At 47.6% G+C, this 23,746-nt stretch overlaps 1 long non-coding RNA gene across 1 annotated transcript; it reads left to right on the forward strand.

Moving 5' to 3' along the window:
- The first annotated feature begins 2,717 nt into the window (after nucleotides 1–2,717).
- LOC147105132 (uncharacterized) lies at nucleotides 2,718–20,206 on the forward strand. Its single transcript, XR_015081684.1, has 4 exons — nucleotides 2,718–2,850; nucleotides 2,937–3,138; nucleotides 8,063–8,119; nucleotides 15,169–20,206. It is a non-coding gene; the product is annotated as an uncharacterized LOC147105132 (long non-coding RNA).
- Nucleotides 20,207–23,746: the final 3,540 nt, after the last annotated feature.

A 23,746-nucleotide genomic window follows, 5' to 3' on the forward strand; every position in this document is an offset into this window, starting at 1 on the left:
CTACAGAGTAAAATCGGGCAAGGTGTAAAACCAGCATTGCACCCAATCTCGTCCGTTTTCCAATGGACGGGTTAGGTTAAACGTATCCCCATTATGTTTCTCACTCGCTGGTTTGTCATGGGGGCTTGGAGGTTTGTGAAGGGCTGTTCTTAGTGCCTCATTGTTGGTTAAATCCTAAATGTGAACGCCAAGATATGCGTAAATGAGTGGGAGCCTTGATTTAAACTTTATGGCCTAGAAATTCGATTAGGCCGGGAAACGACCGGTGCCACCACGGGCTGAGGTTAATGGCCGGCCGCCAAAAGAGCGCCAGCAGCACCGGCATTTTGGTGCTGCCTGCTGATTTAAATGATTGGAGCGCAAAACTTACTGTGTAACGCACTGTTTGTGGTGAGTCTCAGCAGGAGGCCCAATGTAGCGTGGCTGCAGCATACCCGGAGTGAGGCAATGTGGTTTTAAAGCTAGCCTGTCATTTTAGAAAGCAGTGTTGAGCCCTTAAAGGGGAACTGCCTTCTAAAATGAAAAAATAAAAATCATGTAAGAATAGGCAGTCTGTAACCCTGAGAGTTCAACTACCTTCTGAAAAAAAAACATTAAAAATAATTCCCAAATTGCAGTCTTCAGCTCTTAAAGCTGGACTGCCTTCTGCACGTAAAAAAAAGGTAAAAGTGCTTCAGCACTAATACAAATAGCTCAACAAGCCAGGGAAGGGGCACCCAGGGTCTCGCACGCAGCACCCCAGCTTTGTGCAGGGGGTAAACACAGCAAGAGACATCCTCCACCCACAGGGGCCAGGAGGCCCTCCAGAAAGAGCGATGTGGGACCAGATCACCGAGGCCATCACTGCCAGCAGTGTCTCCCCCACCACCTGGCTCCAGTGCCCAAAGAAGCTTCATGACCTCAGACCAGTGGTCAAGGTCAGTGAATGCATCTTCAAAAGCCACCTCCTACCAACTGCAGCACCAGCCTCATACATTGCCCAATGCACGACTCTTCCCCCCCCTCCCAATCACTCACCTACCAACAACCTGTGCCAATCACGAGGCACGCCTCACATTCCTAGCTTCACCTCACCCATTTGGAAGAGATGGTGCTGGCCATTCCTGGCAGGAGCATGGCTGAGCCCTTGGCCAGTGGCAGGGCAGAAAGGATATAAGATGCTGGTATTCTCATATGTTATTCTCCTCCTCCCATGCATCTCTTGCTTTTCTGCCATCCCCTCACCACAACTCCACCCTTGTGCCTTCTCATTTCACACACCCAAGAAATGCAGCCTGGCCAGTCAGTGGTTGGCCAAGAAGAGAGCAAAAAAGAAGAAGCAGAAGAAGAAGAAGAAGAAGAAGAAACACTGTCACTCGATTTTACACTCCCAGCCACCAGCTCCTCAAGGTCAACCAGCATGGCCATTTGCAGTGTCCCCCACTGAAAGTCAGCAGCCTTCCACTAGCCATGTTGCAGCCACTGGGGTGGCACTGCATGACATCAGTAGGATAGGCAAAGGCACACACAAGACAGTCACTAAGAGAATCCATGAGGGTGATGAGTTGATTTCTTGATGTCATATTGGATGGATAGATGGATAAAGTTGGATTGGAAAGTTTGCTTCGTGGTGGCTTTTATTTCAGCATTGTGGCCAAGAGGACACTGTGATGGTCAGTAACAGAGGGAAGGTAAGGTGTGGAGCAAATGTTGAAAAGGGGGACACTGGTACTGCAGGTGGATGATTCCATCCTGGATATTCCGGCCACAAAGGGGCTGTCTGGGTTGCATCCTTCCTTTTGCTTCCTCCACTTCTGCGCCTTCCTCTTCCCTCTGTGAGCGGATGCTGGAAATCTGAAACAAAAGCAGAAAATGCTGGAAATACTCAGCAGGTCAGGCAGATTCTCGACCTGAGACATCAACTCTGTCTGTCTCTCCACAGCGGCTGCCTGACCAGCTGAATATTTCCAGCATTTTCTGTCTTCTCAGAGGCCTTCCTTTACCATCCGAGGCCTTGCAAGCATCTGCCAGCACTCCTTGGATTCCCTGCACACTTAAAAAACTTTTAACATATATTGCACCAAGCCACTACTTCAATAAAATATAAATAATCCAGTCCAAAAGCTTAAGTGCAAACTTACCTGAAAGATGTGTGTGCTCCTTTAAGAAGTGCTGACAGCGTCTCTGTCAGAGCGAGCTTCGGACCCAGCGCTGAACTCAGCACTAGGGTCAAAGTTCGTAGAGCATGACATTAAGTCGGCATTGCACGCCGACTGATGTCACGCTCTCGATATTTGCATCTCCAAGGCCAGCGCTGTTATCGGCAGCGCTAAGGCCCTCATCAAAATGGTGGCTACTGAGTCCCGCGCCAGAGAAGGGTGTTAGAGTGGCCGCCGCCATTTTCACCAGGATTGTGGCTCTAACTTGTGGCAACAAGGTAGGGAATTTCTGGGTCTGTATGTTGTACTTTTGGTAAAATAGTGGACAGAGTATTTCAGACAAACGCATTAAGCCTTTGTACACTAGTGTCCCATGTCGTAATTGCTGAGCAACTATTATTCAGCAAGTTCAGTCATTAATATAACCTTGCTGCCATGCCAGGTTTAGTTAAACAAATACATGTCAATGATACATTAATGCACTGAGCACCTCATCACAACGGCTCAGGTCAGGAAGCCAATCCTGACACATTCGTGTATCAGTGCCTGCTTCATTGGGCTGAGAAACTCAAGCTCAAAGTGTAACCTTAACAACTTGGGCATAAATACTACTGGGAATCTCTGAACCTTCAGGCAGCATTTGATCATAATTCTAACACTTATCCTATATTCTTTATTGTAGTGGTGCTCTTGTTGGCCTGCCTGGAACTGGGTAAGTCTTTGTGCATTCCAAGTGTTTCTTTATTCAATGCAATGAGTAGAAGCGCTGTCCTGATTTCCACTTCTCCCCACTCACAGGCTCTGCCTACAGACTGGCTTGTTACTTTGCAAACTGGGCTCAGTATAGACCAGGAGCAGCAAGTTACATGCCAGATGATGTGGACCCTTGCATGTGCACTCACCTGATCTACGTTTTTGTTGGTATGAACAACAATGAAATCGGCACTATTGAATGGAATGATGTGACTCTCTACTAGTCATTCAATGCTCTTAAATCCAGGTACTGTACATCTGTAACTAACTCCCAAATTCTAAGTTTTGTTTTCATCAACTGCACAGTATATAGTCTTCTACAAAAGATGTATTGCTCTGCATTTATATTCTGCATATTTTACTTTTTTCATCTTGTTTAAGTTCCTCTTATCATTTCCATTCTGTGAGGACCAGCAAGCAATGTGGCCCTAGAGCTGTGCCAGTCCTGTTGTGTGGCCACTAAGAGATGCATAAGTTCAGTGCAAGGGCGACTTATTCACTGACCTCTGCTCCCTGTGAGGCAGCATCACACATCCACTTAACAACTCAGCGAAGAATAGGAAACTGTCGTAGAGGAAATTACAAACTTGCACTAAAGTACAAATCAGGGCCCTATCACCTTGTTGTACATTGTGTTCATACACCAGTGAACTATAACCACTGGACTGAGAAACTGAACCTCAATTAGATTTATTATCAAAGTGAGAGTACTAAAGGGATTAGGACTGTGATATTTTAGAGTAATTTCAGTAATTATTCTCATATTATTGAATGGCCTAGAAATTCAGTTGGTTGCGCCAGCCGTTAGCGCCTTAGGAGGAGTAGATGTCGGGCGCTAGGCGGGTAGCGCCCGGGCGCAGCGCGAACTGCGCCTCACCCCAACTTCACTAGAGATTTAGCGGCGGCGCAAAGCCTTTGCGCGCGCTCAGCTGCGCGCGCAGCTCATGACGTCATTTCCTCGTGCAACGCCCTTTGTGCGCCCCCAACCGGAACTTCAGTGGCAATGCCCCATTGTGCGCCTGGCGCCCCTAGCGACTGTAGAGTGGAACGGTGCTCAGCCGATGCGGGGCGTGGGAGGCGCAAACTAAAGGGCACTCCTCCTGCAATATAAAAGGCTGCCATTTCGCAGCACTCCCTCTTGCGAAACGGATCTTTGGAGAGAGACCAAGGTAGATAGCTTTCTGCTTTGGCCCAACACTCGGACAGGTACTTCTGGCTTCAGGCCACAGCTTTCCACTAGTCTTTGCCTTCATTGACATCTCATTGTTTGCCAGCATATTATGGGGGCTGCAATGGGTGTCAACGCTGGCTTTCTCAATTACATCCAAAGGGCTCACAGATGCCGTGAGAGAGTGGCAGCCCTGGCTAGACGGAGAGGGGGCAACAGGCGTCAGCAAAGGAGGCCTTACCCACCCAGGGTATACCGCCAGCAGTTCTCCTATCTCAACATGTCTGAGGAGCAGTGTGTTCGGAGGCTGCGATTCAGAAGGGACGTGGTCACAGAGATCTGCCAGCTGCTTGGCGGTGATCTGCAGCCACAGCTGAGGAGCAGGACTTCTCTGTCGGTGGCAGTGAAGGTGACGGTGGCTCTCAACTTCTATGCCACCGGCTCCTTCCAATCCGCTACTGGGGACATTGCCAACATCTCCCAGTTCGCCGTGCATTGCTGCATCCGCCAGGTGACCAATGCCCTTTTCAAAAGGAGACGTCAGTTCATCTCCTTCTCCATGGCCCTTGCCAAGCAGCAACAGCGTGCAATGGGCTTTGCAGCATTCGCGGGCTTCCCCATGGTGCAGGGCGCCATTGACTGCACGCATGTGGCTTTGCGGGCACCTCTGGAGAATGCCGAGGATTACCGCAACCGGAAGGGCTACCATTCGCTGAACGTCCAGCTGGTGTGTGACCACAGGCAGCTCATCCTAGCTGTCAATGCCCGCTTTCCAGGCAGCAGCCACGATGCCTTCATCCTGCGACAGACTTCGGTGGCAGACATGTTCCAGGCACAGCCTCACCCACGAGGATGGCTTATCGGGGACAAAGGCTATCCTTTGTGTACCTGGCTGATGACCCCGCTCCGTGCACCCAGCACCCCTGCTGAAGAGGGATACAACGAGAGCCATCAAGCGACCAGGAACATCATCGAACAAACAATCGGCATCCTGAAGCAACGGTTCCACTGTCTGGATCATTCCGGTGGAGCCCTATAGTATTCGCCGGAGCGAGTCTCCCATTTCGTGGTCGTTTGCTGCATGCTGCACAACCTGGCTATCCGCAGGACTCAGCCACTGCCACCGCAGATTGGAGGACCACCTGAGGAGGAGGAGGAGGAGGACCAGCACAGGAGGGAGGCAGAAAGTGCAAGGGCCGCCCGTCGCCGGCTTATTGAACGTCGGTTCTAGGCCCCCTCTCAGGGACTGGCTTGTGCCAATGTCAGCAGATGAATGTAGCCGCTCCACAAGCCCTCAGCCGAGCAGGGCAACCAGGACTTAACCAAAAAACCATGCACACTGCAATTTAACAACAATAATTTATTGAAAACCTCTGCCCTTCCCACATTACATGCTCATGTGGAGAAGCCCCCTCCAAAAACACAAAACTACCAGTCTCGGCCTTACAAAAAGAAAGAAAGACACCAGTCTCGGCCTTACACAAAAACAACTGCACCAGTGTCGGCCTTACAACAAGCACCAGGCATTTGTGCATACCTCTACTTTTTGCCCTGCGAGGGCGATGCCTTGCGAATCCTTGCCTGGCCCCTGCCCGCCCTGCTGCTCCTCCTCAATGGGAGCCCAGTGGCTGCAGCAAGGCTGGGGGAAGGCTGCTGAGGGGCAGATGGCGAGACGGCAGATGCCCTTGGGGGTCGGCCTGCACCAGCTCTGGCCTTGGAGTGTCCGGCTGCTGACTGCTCCAACTCTGGCTGGGCAGCAGCAGTCTGTCCAGCAGCTCGTGGCAGCTGCAATGGCGGAGTGGCAGTGTCGGCTGCAGGAATGGTGGCAACCTGGCAGATCGCAGGTGCTCGCTGGTCGCCTGACACATTGGCACTCGCATGGGTCAGCACTGCAGCATGCGCAGCAACCAGCTGAAGGACGGACTGCTGGGCTGCTGCTGCGTGGCGAGTGCCCTGGCGATGCCTGGCTGATCCAGCGAGGGTGGCAGCAGTTAGTGCCCGTGTGGCCCTGGTCTGTGTCCGCATGACACCAGCCAGTGAATGGACGGCACGACTGAGCACTTGGCTAGAAGCCGACTGTGCTGCCGCGAAGTCCTGCAGACTCCTGGCCTGTGCTGCTGCGATGTCCTGCAGACTCCTGGCCTGTGCTGCACTGAATAGTTCCAGACTCCTGGCCTGTGCTGCACTGAATTGTTGCAGACTCCTGGCCTGTGCTGCCCCGAATTCCTGCACACTCCTTGCCAGTGACTCTATGGAGTCAGGCATCCTTGCCACTGCAGCCATGAGCTCAGTGTGCCTGCGCTCAGCCTGGGCGGCCATTTCCTCTAGGAGGCGCACCTCCTCTGCGCTGACCGTCGCAGGACTGGAGGCCGCACTCACCCTCTGGGGAGAAGCCCGCCGAGCTTCCCCACCCCTCCCGCGTTGCTGCAGGCCGCTGGGCCCCGGAGCTTCACTCTCCTCCGACCCTTCCCCCCGGCTCCCCTCCAGGGAAGACATGTCCCCTACATCGCCATGGGCTGGCGCGGCTGAGGGTGGCACTGATGGGCCGGCTTCCTCTTCCTCCTCCTCGTCTTCCGAAGGGCTGACAGTGGCAGCTTGAGGGCCCGCCTCCTCACCTGGCGATTCACCATCTGAAAGCAGGAAGGCACAAGAGTAGCTTTAGAGTGAGGACAGGGCGGCAGCAAGGGAGGCATGAGTGGTGCCATTCACCGCATTGGTCAGACAGTGGCAAAGGATGCTGATCTGATGCGCAAGTGGAACGAGAGAGGTCCAAAAGGTGATGCCCTTACCATTGGTGCCCAGAACAGGGTCGGCATCTCCACTGGCGACGGGGCCAATCAGCCGGCCTCCCATAATGCGCTCCACACACTGGTCGAGGTCGGAGAGCTCTTTGAGGTCAGGACGGCCTGCCCCGGTCTCAGTTCGGTTGCGCCAGTTGTGCGCAACCTTGGCCTGCAAGAGAAAGGACGGCCTCTAAGTACAGTGTGTAGCCCTGATCTTGTCTGCACTGCCTCCCATGGTCGAATAGCTTGGACAGTGTGTAGCCCTGATCTTGTCTGCACTGCCTCCCATGGTCGAATAGCTTGGACAGTGTGTAGCCCTGATCTTGTCTGCACTGCCTCCCATGGTCGAATAGCTTGGACAGTGTGTAGCCCTGATCTTGTCTGCAATGCCTCCCATGGTCGAATAGCTTGGACAGTGTGTAAAGTGCTGAATGTGCAATTGATTTTCATGCCAGTCCCATAGCTGCTGGATGAGGGCTGGCCATTAGGGCTTTCAGGTCCCTTTGCCCATAATGTGAGGTGCACATGCAAGGATGAGGAGGACGCTGGAAAGGGTACTCACCCTGACAACCCGAGTGAGGTCATTGGACTTCTTCCGGCATTGCACAGGAGTCCTGGCAACCACGCTTTTGGAAGACGCCCTGTTGGACACCTCCCTCCAGGCTTTCCGGTAGGCGCTGGGCAGCGGCCTCTTGCCACCTTCTGGGAACAAAACATGGCGCCTGCGCTCCACTCCGCCAACCAGCAGCCTCAGGTCACCGTCGCTGAAGCGCTGCGCTCTCTCCCTGGCCTTCTCCATAGTCCTGGGCGTTGTACAGGTGAAGCTGAAGTGGTCAGGCCTAGGTTGAGGGCTGCAGTGTGCAGGGCGTGGCAGGCAAACAAATCCACCCTCCCCCTTTAAGAGATGACCGGCGCCAGAGTGTCTGCCGTCAATCAAGAACTCGCCGCACCTGCGCTGTGCCCGGCCTCGGGGCTATCGCTCAGCACCGCCGGCTTAGCGCCTAAAGATAGTCGTGCATCGCCAGTTTTAGCGCAGCAGCAACCTCTTAGGGCGATGCGACTGAATATCGGCGAAGGGGGCGCGACTTTGTGCCGGGCGCAAACTTTAGCGGCCGCCCGACTTTACCGCCCCAAAAGTGGCTATACTGAATTTCTAGGCCAATGTGTTTTATTACATTCACTATTTTTTCTAAAGCAACTATTTGTTTAATTTGCCACAGGAATGGAAACCTTAAAACACTTCTCTCTGTCGAAGGCTGGAACTTTGGAACTCAAAAGTAAGATGGAAACATTTGTTGTTTCGGGAAGCAATTTTTTTCAAAATCTTCATGAAATAAAATGAAAACAATTGACTAACAAATATTGTTTTCCTTCTTAACATATGTTGGCAAGAGTCACCAAACTCCAAAAAACATATGTAGGAGACTCGAAGAGAACAAAGCAAAATAAATGTCACCGTCGTTTCACAGCCAGTCATTGTTCTCAATGAGGACCGAGTGCACCTAACTGGTTAGCTACTCAGCCTAAGAACTGTCAAAAACCAAACACTATCCACAGAATAAATTAGTTGTCATTTGTCGAAAATGTAACAACACATGAGTAAGTAAATGAAACACATTACCGTGTTAGTGTCAGTGACATGTCCTTGTATTAATGTGGGATGCAAATGTGGAGATTTTTAATAGTCTTTATAAACCTTGAAAAAAATCTGGAACCAATCGTAATGTTAAAGTGACACAACACCTTGTTGGATTTCAATAATACTTCATTCAAATCATTTTAAATAAGGTTCCTTTTTACATTATCTTTCCCAACAAGATATTTGGGGGGGGGATATTTACCCCAACATCCTCCCCTCCCCTCCCCTCCTGAAGGCACTGACTCACCCTGGGGTACGCTTTTCTTCCAGTACCTCACCCACAGGGCTACTCTCCAGGTATCAGCCTAGATGGCGCATGTTACCCAGATATACCATCATGATGGAACATCTCTGATTAACTGCATCCTGTCCTCATCTGATGCCCACACATGCACATTGCCAGCACGGGATCAGGAGCAGGAACTCTAGCTGATTTTTCTCTCCTTTTCTAGGCCATTGTGATGAAAATCTTTGCTTTGCAATAACTGCTGTTGATCTGGCCTCTGTTTAAGACCGGCTAAAGCTCTGGTGTTACCCTTGTATTAGACATGTTACTGCACGACACTTGGCCATGGGTACATTTTCAAAACAAGGAACCTAGGCCTAGAAATTCATTGTAGCCACTTTTGGGGCGGTAAAGTCGGGCGGCCGCTAAAGTTTGCGCCCGCCGCCAAATCGAGGCCACTTCTCCGATATTCATTAGCTTCCCCCTAAGAGTTTGCTCGAGCGCTAAAACTGGCGCTGCACGCCTCTCTTTAGGCACTAAGCTGGCGGGCCGGGGCGCTAAACCGGAAGTTGGGTGCAGGGCAGGTGCGGCGAGCTGCTGATTGACGGCAGACACTCTGGCTCCGGTGAGCTCTTAAAGGGGGAGGGTGGATTTGTTTTTTTGAAAGGCCGACACTGGTGTATTTGTGGTTTTGGGGAGGGTTTCTTTCCATCAGTTTGTTATGTGTTCCCAGCGTAGTAGTAGTAGTAGTAGTAGTAGTAGCTCCTCCTCCTCCTCCTCCTCCTCCTCCCCCCCCCCCCAGCCAGCCGTACCATTTCTAGTACAGGAGGGCCCTTTAATTTGCGCTCCCTGCGGACCGCATCGGCTGTGTACCGTTCCACTTCACAGTCGTTAGGGCCGCCCGGTGCACAATGGGCCGGCGCGAGTGAAGTTCCGGTTCGGGGCGCACAAAGGACGTTGCACGACGAAATGACGTCATGATCTATAAGTATTGGTTTCAATCTTATAGGTCAAATGTAGCACCGGCATAGAGGAGATCAGCTCGCTCAGCGCATGCCCGGAAATTGCTGGTCTATAATACTCAGTACCACACCAGGCTCTGCATTAGCCCACTCAGTTGTTAGGGAAGCTCATGTTTCCTTCTTTAGTGATAAATATTACATCGAATTTACAGCAGAGAAACAGGCCATTCATCCCAACTGGTCCGTGCCGGTGTTTATGCTGCACATGAGCCTCCTCCCACCTCACTTCATCTAACCCTATCAGCCTATCCTTCTATTCCTTTCTCCCTCATGTGTTCATCTAGTTTCTCCTTAAATGCATCTCTACTATTCGCCTCAACTACTCCTTGAGGGTGATTTTATCAATGGGGATGTGATGGAGGTGGGACTGCTGCTTGTCGGGTTTTAGTCCCGTCTCCATCAATGTTTTTGACAGATGTATTGTCATCGTTTGACATCTTTGAGAAGCTGTCAATCACTGACATTCTCTGTTCTTTCAATATGATCATGGTTGATCCTCCATCTCAATACCATATTCCTGCTCTCTCCCCATACCCCTTGATGTTTTTTGTGTCTAGAAATCTATCTCCTTCTTAAATATATTCAGTGACTTGGCCTCCACAGCCTTCTGTGGTAAAGAATTCCACAGGTTCACCACCCTCTGAGTGAAGAAATTTCTCCTCATCTCAGTCCTAAAAATCCTACCCCGTATCCTGAAACTGTGACCCCTCGTTCTAGACCCCCCAGCCAGGGGAAACATCATCCCTGCATCCAGTCTGTCTAGCCCTGTCAGAATTTTATACGTTTCAATGAAATCCCCTCTCAATCTTCTGAACTCTAGTGAATACAGGCCTAGTCGACCCAATCTCTCCTCATAAGGCAGCCCTGCCATCCCAGGAATCAGTCTGGTGAACCTTTGCTGCACTCCCTCTATGGCAAGTATATCCTTTCTTAGGTAAGGAGACCAAAACTGCACACAATAATCCAGGTGTGGTCTCACCAAGGCCCTGTAGAACTGTAGTAAGACATCCTTGCTCCTGTACTCAAATGCTCTTGCAATGAAGGCCAACATACCATTTGCCTTCCTAACTGCTTGCTGCACCTGCATGTTTGCTTTCAGTGGCTGGTGTACAAGGACACTCAGGTCCCTTTGTACATCAGCATTTCCTAATCTATCACCATTTAAATAATACTCTGCCTTTCTGTTTTTCCAACTGAAGTGGATAGCTTCACATTTATCCACGTTATACTGCATCTGCCATGTATTTGCCCTCTCATTCAACTTGTCTAAATCGCCTTGAAGCCTCTTTGCATCCTCCTCACAACTCACAATCCCACCTAGTTTCGTGTCATCAACAAACTTGGAAATATTGGGGTCAATTTTCCTGGAGCCATCAGGCAGGGTTTCAGGCGTGTGGTGGGGGGGGGGGGAAATCCCGAATTCGGGGGTCCCGACACCATCCCGCCCAAAACCCGCCTCCACGTAAGTTTCACAGGAGGCGGGTACCCGCCCCGCACTGGGACCCGCCGACCCGAGGCGGGAAGGGATTAGTGCCAATTAACTGCCTGTTAACAGGTAGTTAACAGGCAGTTTTTAGCCTAATCCCTATTTTGAGGGGTGTCGTGTGGGATTCCCGACGGCTCCAAACCACGCCAGGTTAGAGCAGGCGGGCCGTCGGGTTGAAGGACTTGGAGGGGTCGCGATGTCGGTGTTCAGGTGAGTGATGGGTGCATGAGTGCAAAGGTAAGTGTGTTTGGTGTGTCTAAAGTGTGTAAAGAAGTTTAAATTACCTGTACTTACCTTAACAGCCTTTCTTCCTCTAGGTTTCGGGAGTCCATCATTCAGCCGGCACTGAAAGTAAAATGGCTGCGAGCTGTCAAAAGTGACAGCCTTCAGCTTTCATTGCCGGTGAGATTTCTAACTGAGTCTGTGTAGAAGGACTCAGGTTAGAAGTCAGACTGTCAGTGTTTGACAGCTTCAAACAGCTGTGAAATGCTGATATTTCATCTGTCAAGACCTCTTGACAGATGAAATTTCAGTCTGTGATGTCACCTGTTGCCGGGTGGCCCTTAATTGGCCTGCTGAGCCCGCTGGGCGGGCTCAACAAGGTCAATCAAGGGAAAATCGCATGGATTGACCGGACGTCGATGTAGGCGGGACTAAAACCCGAAAGTTGTAGTCTCATCTCCTTCCCGACAGCTTAATGAAAATCGACCCCATTATATTTGGTTCCCTCATCCAAATCATTGATATATATTGTGAATAGCTGGGGCCCAAGTACTGATCCCTGCGGTACCTCACTAGTTACCGCCTGCCACCCCGAAAAAGACCCATTTATTCCTACTCTCTGTTTCCTGTCTGTTAACCAATTTTCAATCCATGCCAGTATATTACCCCCAATCCCATGTGCTTTAATTTTGCACACTAACCTCTTATGTGGGACTTTATCAAAGGCCTTCTGAAAATCCAAATACACCACATCCACTGGTCCTCCCTTATCTATTCTACGAGTTATATCCTCAAAAAACTCCAGTAGGTTTGTCAAACACGATTTCCCTTGCATAAATCCATGTTGACTTTGTCTAATCCTGTTGATTTTTTCTAAGTGTCCTGTTATCACATCCTTTATAATAGACTCTAGCATTTTCCCTACTACTGATGTTAGGCTAACCGGTCTGTAGTTCCCCGTTTTATCTCTCCCTCCTTTTTTAAATAGTGGGGTTACATTTTCCACCCTCCAATCTGCAGGAACTGTTCCATAATCTATAGAATTTTGTAAGATGACAACCAATGCATCCACTATTTCCATGGCTACCTCTTTTAGTACTCTGGGATGCAGATTACCAGGCCCTGAGGATTTATCAGCTTTCAGTCCCATTAATTTCTCCAGCACTATTTTTTTACTGATACTAATTTCCTTTCATTCTTCCTTCTCACAAGACCCTTGGTTCCCTAGCATTTCTGGGAAGTTATTTGTGTCCTCTTCCGTGAAGACAGAACCAAAGTATTTGTTTAATTGCCCTGCCATTTCCTTGTTCCCCATTATAAATTCTCCTGTTTCTGACTGTAAGGGACCTACATTTGTCTTCATTAATCTTTTTCTTTTTACATACTTGTAGAAGCTTTTACAATCCGCTTTTATATTCTCATACATTATTTTTCCCCTCTTAATCAATCGCTTGGTCCTTTTTTGCTGAACTCTAAACTGCTCCCAATCCTCAGGCTTGCTACTTTCTCTGGCAACTTTATATGACTCCTCTTTGGATCTAATACTATCCTTAATTTCTTTTGTTAGCCATGGTCGGGCCACTTTTCCTTTTGTGTTTTTGCACCAGAAAGGAATGTATAACTGTTGCTATTCATGCAGGTGCAGCAAGCCATTAGGAAGGCAAATGGTATGCTGGCCTTCATTACAAGAGGATTTGTGTTCAGGAGTAAAGAAGTCTTACTCCAATTATATAGGGTCTTGGTGAGACCACACCTGGAGTACTGTGTACAATTTTGGTCTCCTTACCTAAGGAAGGATATACTTGCCATAGAGGGAGTGCAACGAAGGTTCACGAGATTGATTCCTGGGATGGTGGGACTGTCGTATGAGAAGAGATTGAGTAAACTACACCTGTATTCTCTTGAATTCAGAAGAATGAGAGGGGATCTCATTGAAGCATGCAAAATTATTACATGGCTTGATAGGGTGGATGCTGGGAGAATGTTTCCCTTGGCTAGGGAGTCTAGAACCAGGGGCCACAGCCTCAGGATAAAGGGTAGGCCATTCAGGACTGAAATGAGAAGAATCTTTGGAATTCTCTACCCCAGAGGGCTGTGGAGGTTCAGTCATTGGGTATATTCAGAACAGAAGTCGATAGATTTCTATGAAATAAGGGCATCAAGAGATATGGCGATAGGGCTGGTGAATGGAGTTGAGGCAGAAGGTCAGCCTGATCTCATTGAATGGTGGAGCAGGCTCGAAGGGCCGAATGGCCTACTCCTGCTCATATTTCTTATGTTCTTATGCATACTGCTGTACACTTTAGGACTGACTTTCCGAATGCACATGGCCACTGAGGAGCCTTGCCCACTAGCTCCACATATCAAGAACTAAAATGCAGCCACGATTTTCTGAGCATTATTTTAATCATGGGGATTTTCAATAACTGCATTTGGAAAACCAACCATTTTCCTTTGTAATTTGTTAGACACAATTAGGCATGACAACATTTACAATTGCTGCTCTTGTTATTGCTGATTCACCCCCTCACACGACAATATAGCGAGAAATTCATATATTAATTTTTGACTCACCTCATTGTGCGCAAACCACACACTGTGACAGAAGCAGAGCCACCTTAGATACGAATGCAGTAATATTATTGATAATTGAAACTGAGGTGTTTCTAAATGGGAATTTTTTTTACCTTATTCCCCCTAGACTCCCATAAAAAGCAATATGTATGTTGCGATGGAGCTCTGTGCACTTCCATAAGGATACTTGCATATAGTTAACTGAAAACTGGATGGCTCCGTGATGGGAGTAAGCACATTGTAGCAATTACACGCCAAGATCTCTCTTGTATTGCTTTGTTATTCTTTGACCAGAAGATTTTAGAGGATCTGGAAATAAAAGCAGTTGGTTAATAGCACACCGATACGAGTGTTTCCTCAGACATAACACATTTATGGCAATTTCGATTTAATCCTCGGGTGTTGGAGCTGATTGTTAAATGATCAGCTAACTGTGGTGGGGGCGGGCCAGAACTTTGGTCCTTCTTGTTCATTCAGCCCAGTAACACCGCAGAGCTGCGCTCTCTGTCTCCTTTGGAGCGTTTTCCCCCTGTGTAACCTTTTTTCGAGAGACTGTGTGCCAGAATGGCTCGGTGTAGGTCTCCTGTGACAGCAGCTGGATAAATAGTTGAGAGATTTTTTGTTATCCTCCATTGAGCATTAGACCAGAGAAGGCTATGTGGAGATTTGACAGAGGTGTTTAAAATCATGAAGGGTTTAGAAAGAGTAAACAAAGAGAAACTCTTTCCAGTGGCCAAAAGGTTGATAACCAGAGGGCACAGATTCAAGGTGATTGGCAAAAGAATTAGAGGCGACATCAGGGAAAACTTTTTTTACGCAACAGGTGGTTAGGATTGGGAATGCACTGCCTGATAGGGTGGTGGATACAGATTCAATAGTAGTCTTCAAGAGGGAATTGGATAAAAAAAAATTGCAGGAATATAGGGAAAGAGCGGGGGAGTGGAACTAACTGGATTGTTTTTCAAAAGAGCAGGCACAGACTCGATGGGCCGAATGGCCTCCTTCTGTGCTGTATATTCTATGATTCAATGATTCTATAAGAATCAGTGTTTTGATCTTCATGATTTGGGATATTCTAGATCTTGCAACCACGTTTGAAGAGAAGCCCGCAGGCTATCAGTGATTCACATGATGAATTTTTCCGTATTGTATTCCAGATCAAGTGGCTGAAGCAAAACAATATTGGAGGAGCTATGGTGTGGACCCTTTCTCTGGATGATTTCAGTGGCACTTTCTGCCACCAGGGACGTTATCCTCTCATCAGCAAACTACACAGTGGTCTTGGAATTAATCCAGCTACAGGAAACTCTCGTTTAAACGGCACCTAAATATCCGGAATTCTCTATTAACCGGCAAAATTCAGGAGTAGGTTCGGGTAAGTTTTACTGTATATTAGTGTAACCGGGGTTCCTGCATCTGTGGCCGTGTAACAGGGACTCCTGGATCTGTGACCGTGTAACCAGGACTCCTGCACCTGTGGCCGTGTAACCGGGGCTCCTGGATCTGTGGCCGTGTAACAGGGACTCCTGGATCTGTGACCGTGTAACCAGGACTCCTGCACCTGTGGCTGTATAACCGGGGCTCCTGGATCTGTGGCTGTGTAACCAGGACTCCTGCACCTGTGGCTGTATAACCGGGGCTCCTGGATCTGTGGCCATGTAACCAGGACTCCTGCACCTGTGGCTGTATAACCGGGGCTCCTGGATCTGTGGCCGTGTAACCGGGACTCCTGCACCTGTGGCTGTGTAACCGGGGCTCCTGGATCTGTGGCCGTGTAACCGGGGCTCCTGGATCTGTGGCCGTGTAACCGGGACTCCTGCACCTGTGGCTGTGTAACGGGGTTCTCGTACCTTGGTAGGTATACCTCTCCGTTATCCAGAATTTTTAATCAACCGGCATCATCCCAGTCCCGTAGGTGCCGGATACCAAAGAGTTTCCTGTAATTCCTTGTCGTGACTTTCTATGGCCGGAACCATCTACTTGTTGTTGATTAATAGAAAGTCAGTACGGAGAGCCCTTAAATTATGGGGAACAGTAGCATAGTGGTTATGTTACTGGACTAGTAATTCAGAGGCCTGGAGTAATGATCCTGGAGACATGAGTTCAAATCCCATGATGGCAGCTGGGGAATTTAAATTCAGTTCATTAAATAAATCTGGAATAAAAAGCTAGTATCAGTAATGGTCACCATGACACTACTAGATTGTCGTAATAACTCATCTGGTTCACTAATGTCCTTTAGGGAAGGATATCTGCTGTCCTTACCTGGTCTGGTCTGTATGTGATTCCAGACCCACAGCAATGTGGTTGACTCTTAACTGCCCTCTGAAATGGCCGAGCAAACCACTCAGTCGTACCAAACCACTACAAAGAAGTATCGTCACACGAACTACAGCGGTTCAAGAAGGCTGCTCGCCATCACCTTCTTAAGGGCAATCAGGAATGGGCAATAATTGCTGGCCCACATCCCATGAACAAATAAAAAAAAACAAAATACATCTGAAAATCATCCTTTCAGTTGGCATTGCTTCTGGATACCCATCTAGAAGAATATTAATGTGAATTGCTAGCATTAATATCCTAAACCAAAAGTGACACAACAATACAGCACCACACATTATGGTGTTAAATCGCACAGTGTGATATTAGTAATTCATTTGTTAGCATATTTGTATGAAATTTAATTACCCGCTATTTAAGACATTAATCCTACAGGCTGAGACCTCTTGTTAAAATGGCAGCCAGAGGAATTTCACACGAGTGCATTATCGCATTGGTTATTAATATCATATAGTGTGACTTCAACCCTCGTATATCTTAACAGATCATAAATTAGGGTTGGATTTTCCAATGAGTATGTAATACCAATACTAAACTTGATAACAAGAGCTGTAGTATGGCTTATATGTCCCAAAGTGCTGTGGATGCTGAGTCTTTGAGTATATTCAAGGCTGAGATCGATAGATTTTTGGACTCCAGGGGAATCAAGGGATATGGGGATCGGGCAGGAAAGTGGTGTTGAGGTCGAAGATCAGCCATGGGCAGCAACAGTACAACTTAAATCAACCTATTCCTTCTCCTGATCACTGCCCAGTGACCACTGCTAGAAAGGTGCTTGTGTAGATTTCGGGTGAGACCAGGATCAGACTTGGCTGTGAGGCCCCCCACCCCCCCACAGTTGAATACTCACTGTTTAGGCTCATACATGTAAAACAGCCACCTGGATGATATACTGGAGGACAGCCAGCGCCTGTGAAACCGTACCCCAGCAAGTCTCAGTGTCTTCAGGAGAGATGGGGAGAAAACTGGGGAGCAAAAATAGAAAAAAAGAATCTGAATCCAGCCCCACCCTTTACATAGAAACGTAGAAGATAGGAGCCATTCAATGAGATCATGGCTGATCATCCGAATTCAGTACCCTGTCCCTGCTTTCTCCCCATATCCCTTGATCCCTTTAGCCTTAAGAAATATATCCAACTCCTTCTTGAATATATTTAATGAATTGGCCTCCACTGCCTTCTGTGGTAGAGAATTCCACAGGTTCACCACTCTCTGGGTGAAGAAATTCCTCCTCATCTCTGTCCTAAATGGCTTACCCCTTATCCTTAGACTGTGACCCCTGGTTCTGGACTCCCCCGCCATCGGGAACATCCTTCCTGCATCTAGTCTGTCTAGCCCTGTTAGAATTTTATAAGTTTCAATGAGATCCCCTCTCATTCTTCTAAACTCCAGCGAGTACAAGCCTAATCGACCCAATCTCTCCTCATACGTCATTCCCGCCATCCCAGGGATCAGTCTTTGCGTGGGGAAAAATATTTTTCCCATCGATCACAGTCCATCTGTGCTGTAGTTCTGCCATGTTATAGTCAGACAGAAATAGAGCGGAGGCGGAGGAAGATGACGCATTTACCACATGGATTGTCGGCTGCGTGAGCCACAAGAGGCAATGGGTGTGAGGCTGCTAACAGCGGTTGTGAGTTGTGACCCGAGTGGTTATATTCTGCACGGCACTAATCACCAGCGGGTGTTCAGTTCATACAGCATGTGCTGGCAGGAAGGTCGATAACCAGAGGACACAAATTTTAGATAATTGGCAAAAAAAAAATCCAGGGGGCAAATGAGGAGAATTTTTTTTAACGCAGCAAGTTGTTATGATCTGGAATTCACTGCCTGAAATGGCGGCGGAAGTAACTTTCAAAAGGGAATTGGATATTTACTGGAATATGAGAAATGTGCAGGGCTGTGGGGAAAGAGCAGGGGGAGTGGGACTAATTGGAGAGCTCTTTCAAAGAGCCGGCACAGGCACGATGGGCCGAATGGTATCCTTTTGTTCTGTATGATTCTATAATCTGATATCGTCCATCTTACACTATTGCCCAAAGTCAAAATTAGCTTCCGTGAATCTCTGTGCAATTCTGCTTGGTATTTTGCAGGCACTTTTACACCAGAGGAGTGTAACTGAAGGCGAACATACGATAATGCAGCTGCACGGGTTTGTCGTCTGATTAAGTCACCTGCTCTATCAATGTAAACTCGGGAGCCGGTTCAGCGTATCTGCTTTCTGAGTCTCTAGATTGTCACGGTGGAGCCCGGCGTGCCTACAGAGATTGGACCCTGGTGCCAAGTGTCAAAGAGGGAGAGTAACAGGTCGAGGCCACTCTCCCAAAACAGAATCCTAAACCTGATCAAACCGGCGTGAGCTGTTTTCAACTTCAGGTGTGATATCACCACAACAACCTATGACGCTCCAGTGGGGCTTCACCCTGGCTGCACTGTAAGAAAGAAAGAATTTATATTTATATAGCTCCTTTCACGACATCAGGACGTCCCAAATGTGCTTTACATGAAGTACTTTTGAAGTGTCGTCACTGTAAGGGAGTGAAGGGTTATGGGGAGCGGGCTGGGAAGTGGCTTTGAGCCCAAGATTAGCCATGATCTTATTGAATGGTGGAGCAGACTCGAGGGGCCAAGTGGCCTATTCCTGCGCCTATTTCTTATGTTCTTATGGTCTTATTGAATGGCGGAGCAGGCTCGAGGGGCCGAATGGCCTACTCCTGCTCCTAATTCTTATGTACAAGGGTGCTATAGAGTGACAAACATTGAAGAAATAATGCCCACTCGATTAATACCTGCCTTTTTGGAATGTAAAATCTCATTGATATGATGACTGGAAAATTAATTATAAAAGTACAGACATGTTGAGATATTACACCACTTAAAAGTAAAGGTTGTACTTTGCTGAGCTTTATTTTCACACTTTAATCAAAAATATAATAGAAATGAGTGAATTTTTCTCGTGATAACTATTGCAGTTGTTAAACAATGAGAAAGAGGTCAGAGAGCACCACAAACACTGGCTCGATATCCCGTGTAATGTGTACGTTCAGCCCAAGCTGCACTTTTCAACCTTTGTAAAAATAAGAGCAAAATAGACCTTTCTTATTGTTTCCACACTGGTGAATGCTACAGTCCATTATATTAACCCAGTACAAAAGCAAAATACTGCGGATGCTGGAAATCTGAAATAAAAACAGAAAATGCTGGAAATACTCAGCAGGTCGGGGGCTTCCCGCGGGTGCAAGCCCCCGGTCTGCACTTTGCTTGCGCGCCGGCCGTTGAGCTGTGGGCCCCCGTGGAATTCCGATCTGGGGCCTGGGCCAGCTGCCGGCACGCAGTGCTTGCGTGTCCCAGGGGCACAGTTAGTTCGATGCGTCCCCTGGATCACGTGGGCCATGGGCAGGGAATGCTCCATTCATAAGATTGACAGGAAGAGCTGTCAAGACTTATAAATACTACGGCCCCAAAACAGCACTAAATCTTCAAATACATTTTTTTTTAAATCACATTTTTTAAATAAACTATAAATTACATGAAATAACTGATTTAAACAATAATTTAAATTTTTGAAAAAATAATTTTATTTTCTAACGGGGCTAAAAATAAACTTACCTTGCTTTAAAGTATTTAAAAATAATAAACCTGTGGAAAAAATGTTTTAATTTTAATTAATTCACCACTTACCTTGTAAAAAGCAGGCCTTGCGACTGCTTTTTACATGTCTAACTTCTGGAGACTTACCCGGGAAGACCTGCAAAAAAAAACGAAGTTCGATGCGCACGCGCAGCCTCTCCCGCACACGCGTTCGACCTCTGAACCCCTTCGTTCAGGGGAACGGAAGTGCCGGTTTCCCGCGCATGCGCAGTGCATGCAGGAAACCGGCACTTCCATTGGGCCTACGGGTGAGTACCCCGTGTGTACTCACCCGTGGAGACCCAAATTTCTGGGCTAAGTTAACTCTGTTTCTCTCTGCACAGATGCTGCCTGACATATTTAACCCAGTGTTCAAGTCTGCGGTCATTTAAAGGGGCAACATCATGTGAGAAAATGACCTGTGACACCATCACAAGCTTTTAATCAGAGGGACCTCCCACATATATTTTGTCAGCTGATGCTGAGTGAAAATAAAACCACATTTCAAAATTTACATTTCATAAGACACCACTTAACATCATGACCTGTCCTCAATGCTGCTCATTGAACTAACTTTACTGAGCAACCTGTCTCTCGAGATCCCAGGAACTGGGTTTACCTGCAAAGTTCCACAATAGGAGCGATGTTCAGGGACGGCCACCTATTTCTCACTTGAAAATGGAGAGCCAGCAATTGAAAATCGGGGGTGGGATGGGTGGGAGTGGGGAGGGGGCGGGGGGAGGGTGGGGAGGAGCAGAGGGCACCTCAGTCGTTCCAATGATGTTCAAAGCCCATATGGTGCAAGTTTCAGTTGGGCCTGTTTCCAGTAAGATGCTGCTTAAATATGCAAATCAGGTCTCTCCACCAGTTGTAGATCCCCATTTGCAATTTTGAGGTACAAATGAGGCACGAGCGGCCTAACCAGCGGCCCTTAAATGACAGCTGGTGGCAGGATAAGCCCGAAAATGTCTTTCTAAGAGTTTTTGTGGGGCTTGGAGGAGCTCCTTATTGTCCCACAGGAAATAATGCAGGCTGCTACCAGCCCGCGCTCAACCTCCTGTGGACTTAGCTCCCATCCTCCTCATGCCCGACCTCCCAGCCGGCTGGGCGCGGTGGCCGGCTGATTTCCCGCCCTCCTACAATTGGCGACCTGCGGTGGGATGCCCGCTGCTTGCCGGCAGCTGTCAAACGACACCGGTTTCGGGCGGGTGGCACAGCTGCAACCTCTGACCTCGTCCCTGTTTCGGGCAGAATTAAAATTCACCCCCAATGTCTCTTTAATGTGAAATACTCGATGTCAATTTACATCAATTTTTAAACAAATTGTGAATTAATGGAACTTGTTTCCTTCTAGATTGTGTGGCTCCTCCTCTTCCCACTACTGCTGCTCTTCCTGGTGGTAAGTCTAGTCCTGGCAACACCCAATTTTGCTCTGGCAAATACAATGGTTTGTACACTTACCGAAAAAATAAGAACAGATACTATCAATGCGCTAATGGAGTGACCTACGTGAGAAAACTGGATTAGTGTTTGATCCTTCCTTCAATTGCTGCAACTGGCCTTGGAAGTAAAAGGAGGTACATGCACTCTACTGAGATAAATAACAGTGTTGGCTGGACAAATGCAGGTCAGAGCGGGTTCACTTGTACATTCAGGTGCTGTCAACTATCATAGGAACTTGGGAATTGTTAGACGAATAAAGGCCAAGGTCCATCTCGTTCGCCTTCTGCCATCCTGTTAGTTGCATGTTACAATAGAAAGAACGAAAGACTTGCAAGAAAAGAGAATAGCGGGAATAAATAGCGCCTTTCACAACCTCAGGATCTCCCAAAGCACTTTACAGCCAATGAAGTACTTTTGAAGTGTAGTCACTGTTGTAGAAAATGCAGCAACCAATTAGCGCACAGCAAGGACCCAAAAACAGCAATGTGATGACGGCCAGTTAATCTGTTTTTTTAGTGATGTTGGTTGAGGGATAAATATTGGCTCGGACACCAGGGAGCAAAATAGTGCCATGGGATCTTTGACGTCCACCTGAGAGGGCAAACGGCCTCGGTTTAGCGTCTCATGTGCACCTCCGACAGTCCAGCACTCCCTCAGTACTACACTGGAGTGCCAGCCTGGATTTTGTGCTCAAATCTCGGGAGTGGGACAACCTCAACCTTCTGACTCGAGGCGAGAGAGCTACCAACTGAACCAATCACATTGAACATTTCTGATGTCAGTGGGTTAATGTTAAAGTCGTATTGTTAAACTCGAACACACTGTTGACTTCCAGTCAACACCAATGACCTTCAGTGTAATCAATGAAAAATGTCACCACCTAATGGAGCGAATTACAACAACCATCAATGTGCTGGCTCGAAGAATTTTGTCTCAACTGAAGACAACGATTGAAACAGAAAAATAAAACATGTTGCAGAGATCTGGTTACTTTGTATTTTTTAAATAAATTATCACACTTGCATTTTGTAATACATGTGGGTGGAACAAATGAAGGACAGAGACACGATGAGTTGCTAGTCCATGTGCTGGCTTTATTAGGTCAGAGCGAACTGAGCATGCTCATACCAAACCATGCGACAAACCTCGTGATAATACATTACACTGCTTTCCCCCTTAAAAAAATGTACATATTCCCCCCTCAAATACAACAAAACTATGGTCCCACCTTTCCCAGCATCACATGTACCACATAACAAAAGCTCCTGGCTTTTTACTTCTAAATGAACTACAAATCCAGTTTAATAACAGGTTCCTGATCTCCTTACAGAAGGTTTTGGTGTTGAATCAAATTTTGGGCTGTTTGGTTTTGGTTCTGAACTCAAAGATGATCCTGTTTCTATCTCAGACTTGTTTGAATCTGGTACTTCAGTTACTGAAGTCTGAACTGAGTCTATAGTAACCTGGAATGTAATGCTTAAGTTATCCACCAGATGGAGACAAATATTAAGGGATCATATTTACCAGTATTAAGGTAATGTCCTGGCACACCACTTATTAAGGTAGTGGCATTGCATTCTGGGTATGACTCAGAGGTTGATCCTCCATCTTGGTGATCGCACAGTAAGAATTGGAAGTGCTTTGCCTGTAGCTGTAAGAGATGTTTCTCTGCTACATATGTATAATTAAACAGTTACATTTTGGTTCCTGAAGTCTGGCTTATCTCAGTTTCTGACCTTACCACTCGGATATCACATTTGGCGACGAGGCTGAACAGATCTCATCTTGAAGAAGGAAAAAGAAAAGAAAAGCACAGAATCAAGGAATCATGGCTGCTATGGTAGGACAGCTCTCTGCTTTTGATGTTCAGATGCAGACCTGGATCGAGTACTGTGAGTTGCTGGAGCATTTCTTTGTAGCAAATGATATAGTTGATGTTGGAAAAAGGAGAGCTATTTTGCTCACTTCCATGGGAAGTCAGACGTATAGTTTAATGAGGAAATTATGCAGTCCTGAGAAGCCTGGAAACGTAACATCTGCTAACTTAGTGGCCTTGCTAAAGGAACATTTCAATCCCAGACCGAGTGAGATTGTACAGCATTTCAAATTTAATTCACGGAACAGGAAACCGGGAGAGACTGTATTGGATTATGTAGCGGTGTTGAGAAAACTGGCACACGATTGCAATTACGGGAACAGTTTGAAAGACATGCTGAGAGATAGGCTTGTTTGCGGGATAATGGATGCTCGAATGCAGAGGAGATTATTGTCCGAGACTGGACTTACGTATGAAAGAGCGTTGGAACTTGCTCAAGCCATAGA

The sequence above is a fragment of the Somniosus microcephalus genome, chromosome 18 (assembly GCF_052327205.1).
Source record: "Somniosus microcephalus isolate GS21.2 chromosome 18, FLI_Smic_1.0, whole genome shotgun sequence".
Classification (NCBI taxonomy): Eukaryota; Metazoa; Chordata; class Chondrichthyes; order Squaliformes; family Somniosidae; genus Somniosus; species Somniosus microcephalus.